Raw genomic sequence first — 4,275 nt, 5'->3', positions numbered from 1 at the left:
TTTCTCTGTAATGTAGCACAGTGTTAACAATGTTACTGATACTATTCTTTCTCACACCTTCAACTCAAACCATTGTGTTGCCCCGCCCAAAATATATAATTTAATGATCAAATTAATATCGTAAACATGCGGCCGACTAGTCGACTAATGGCCCTAAATGACGACTATTGGTTTGGGGCAGCTCTAGCTGTGACATCACAACTTCACAGAAGTCCTTACGGCTCCTTTAAAGACGAAGATTTCTGAATACGGACTGTGTGAATTTGAGCATTTCAACACTTTCACAGTATCCATATAGCACCTATACCTGTTTTATAATAAGACATGAAAATGTAACTTTTTTACAAAATGGTACCTTTAAAATTTCTGTCGTACGTTAATGCAACAAAAGTTATGAGAGGAAAAACGAAAGTCTGAGCTTTTCTGTTTCTATGCCATTGCTGTGTAAACTCTGTGCAAAAGGAAAACAGATTTGTACTGAATCATGTCACACAGCATGCATTAGTTTCCTCAGGCATTCACATGGCTTTGTAGATATACACGGATTCTGAAATCAATGAAAATCATGATCCTCAGTTGTGAGATAGCTGTGGGTGATGCACCGAAGGATCAGAGCATTTGATCTCATCTCCATTCCTTAAGCTCGGGCTCACTTTTAATTTTATAACAGCAGAGAGCACTGATGTGATGCAAGTAAAAAGACTATTAAATACTAAGTATTGCTCTTCAGAAACAATCAGGTGAAACAACGGCAACACAAGGACTGGGTACAAAAGCTAAGCTATCTTGGCCTAATGCCCTGGCGAGACCTTTAGACTGTTCTGTCTGCAATTAAGCTACATGACTATTTTGGCCGGCCTGTCCTCTCCACACAAAAACACAAGTGAATGTAAAGCAGAGTGTAGATATTGTGGGTGACCACGAGACAACAGACAGAAAGAGCTGCAGCTGCCTGTTTTCCACGAGGCTGAGGCCTGCTAGTAATGGCTCTGTGGTCCCTGGCATCTGCACAGAGCGCACTGTCACTCAACGTGAGCATTGATTAGCCATTGTTCTGAGAAGGTCACATCATAATTCATTAACAATAATTAGTCCCGCAGTGCCACCTGCACTCCTTCTCTCGATTGCCCTGTTAAATTACGAGCAACCATCACGGTTCACGCGTGGAACAATGAAGATGTATCCGCAACGCAAAGGCAAGAGCTATTAGTTACATTATTTAAATGGACCCGTTTAAACCTGGGGAGCTGTCTTTATGAAGGGCAATTAGGCACTAACCGTAATTGATAATTCGTGCTAATTACAATTAGGAAATATAAATAGTGGGTGTAGGATTAATCATCATTGCGGTTAAGCGGGGAGCAGCCACGGCGCAGGCTGGGTAGGTGTGATGGAAGGCAATGGATTATGCCCCATTCATCTCCATCTAGTGCAGAAACAGATTGTGTTTGTCCCTTTATATTTCTCCATTGACCATTATCTCTTTTTTGTTTCTGTGCCCTTGCCAAATGGTCCACCAGGTTGTGAAACTGTGAGGCTGGAGTTAGTGAGCTGCAGCATGAGAGCACAGTGGCTCTGGAATGGTAGGTGTTACTGGGAGCACTGGTTTCTTTTCATCTATCCCCAGCCTGAAATGATGACATCAAAGCACAACAGAGGGGTCATTTTACTACTGGGCAACATTTTTCTTTTTCAGTTCAGGTTTGGTCAATCATCACCATGCATTTGGTAGTTTTAGTTTTAATATAGATGCTTTTTTTCTCAATTTCCAGCTCAGTGGAGACGGCATTTGCTCAAAGATAGATTGATTCAAAAGGTACACTATACAGAATTTTCCTATTAAAAATACAACATAGACTCATACAAAAGGGGATAACTGGGGTACTGGGGTCCTCCCCCAGAAAGAAATTTGCAATTAAAATCCCATTTCCTGCATTTCTCAATACATTTAGGGACTATGGTAACCAAAACAAAATCCAGGAAATAATTAAGAAGGTCATGATGTTAACTTCTGCAAGAAAAGTACCTAACAAGCTAAATATGCCACCTCTTCCTGATCCTCCCAGCCCCGGTGGAAATAATACCTCAGCCTCTTCCTGTATTTTCTTATTTTCCTCTTATTTTGCTGCGTTCAGGACTTGTCTGGGCAAAGAGATCGGACTTCATAAAAAGGAAGGGACCAGGTGCCAGACTGTAAGCAGCACACATCCAAGAGGAAGCTGCAGAAATCCCAGCCACAGCACCACAAAACATAAGTGTAGCGAGGCGAAATGCCAACCAGAGTGAATCTGAGGTTGGCTTTCTCTTTCACTGGCATACTGCTTACAAACAGTAACCGACAAGTCCTGCACAGAACCCCAGGAGTGCGTCCTAAAACCTGGAAATGAGTTAGCATTTTGCACTCCTACTTTCCTCGTCTCAAAGTCAAAGGGTTTTTTGAATGGGTTTCTGGTTAGATAACTAAAACAACATCTGTAGTTTACACAAGCTCATGAGACTTTTACATTGTGTTCTACAACAAAAATGCGGTTGCTAACAAGTGGCCAAACGAGACTATCATCATGCTGAGCACGACTTTACAGCCTTGTTGTGGTAGGGATGTTTAGTCATGCCGCCGCAGTGTAGTTTGTCTACAGCCTAACATTAGCTTTTTACTTGCGGCAATTGCATTTAGGCTTCAAATATCATAAAAATGGTGTTCATGAGTATCATAAACTTTGTTTTTTCTGCAATAATCCAAAAACCATTGGAAAAAAAATCCCACTAGCTTGTTGATGAGGGAACCAGAGTGATGCCAATTTCCATGTCGGCCTATAGAAAAGTTTCAATATATATATATATATTGTAGATACATCACTGACTGAGGCTGTTTTTTAATACTGCAAACATATTTTCCATGTCCAGATACGATGTGAAAGGTTCCCTGGGTGTGTTGGTTGTTGACATTCTGGAACGCTGTGTCAAGTTCTGCCTGTTACATACAAGCAAATTGACAGGTTTTTTCCCTCCAAAAAACTAGCGCACATGGTTGGGTTTGGCAACAAAAACGATCAGTAAGATTTAGGAAAAAAGAGCAGGGTTTGGCTTTATAATCTTACGGGACGTGAACACCACTCTCCTGGGTGAAGGTTGGTGTTTGTTGGACCCATCCACCACGCCTTCCACCCTTCTCACTCGGACTTTTAGTGCCTTGACTTTAGTTCTTGCCCCTGATGTCACCGAGCGCCACTAAACACTGACCTTTTTCGTCAGCGTCTGACCCCCCAAGTCACTGCCCAAGCGCCGGATTTTGATGACTTCGGAATGAGACCAGGTTGACTTAGCTCACAGTGATCTCAACAAAGAATATTTCTCTTACATATTTAAAAGTTGCACATGTATAGTAGATATAATAAGATATAATAAGTCAGAGTTGCTCATATAAAAGCCTAACAAACCATCCTTCAATGTATTGGACATTAAAAAGAGTTCAGAATTCTCTGCCAAAATTTTTGTACACTGTTTTAGTTCACTTCTAGTTTTGTTGTTATAGTATTCTAGTTTATAACAATAAAATCACCATTTTCATAGTGACTTCTTTGTGTTGGGGTCAGTTTAATGTTTTTGTGAACAGCCTCATGCAGTTCACTGAGCATTAGGTCACATTTCCGATTAAATCTTGGCCCCTAACCTCTAATTAGACGACGGTTCACCCAAGGTCACCCCATCTGACCTCTGAACTTGGTATCTGGGCCGCAGGGATGAAGATCCATATTCTAATCCAGCACATTCACTTGCTTTCCAAAATATCATGAAGCACAATGAGATGTAACAAATGTCTTGTCTCATGAAGAGATCCAGAATATTTCTTGTTTCGCAAATTTAAACTACATACAGTTTATTAACATACTAAGAGAGGACGCCATTTGAAGCCACCCATGCGAGTGTCTGCAATCTAAACAACTGCACTGATAAGTAAATACACATCAATTGCCTGACAGAGTCTTCAGTCGAAGAAGAGACAACAGTCTGATTTAAATACAAATACAAAGCTGTCTTAGCTGAGCAAACAAACGAATGGAAATGATCAGACTGGCCTCCGCGGTAGGTTTGTAGACTCAGATGTGCCCTCATAAGACTTTATTGCTTTATTCACGAGGGATTTGAATGAATCATTGGTTTTTGTTTGTATGTGTGAGCATAGGAGAGACAAAAAGAGGAGGACGGCGCTTCAGTCTGCACTGTCATATGCAGATCTCAGCCCGCTCTGCTGCATGTGTGTAATATGCAAGGCCA

Source organism: Epinephelus moara, chromosome 19, assembly GCF_006386435.1.
Source record: "Epinephelus moara isolate mb chromosome 19, YSFRI_EMoa_1.0, whole genome shotgun sequence".
Taxonomy (NCBI): domain Eukaryota; kingdom Metazoa; phylum Chordata; class Actinopteri; order Perciformes; family Serranidae; genus Epinephelus; species Epinephelus moara.
Note: the sequence above shows the minus strand (reverse complement) of the source record.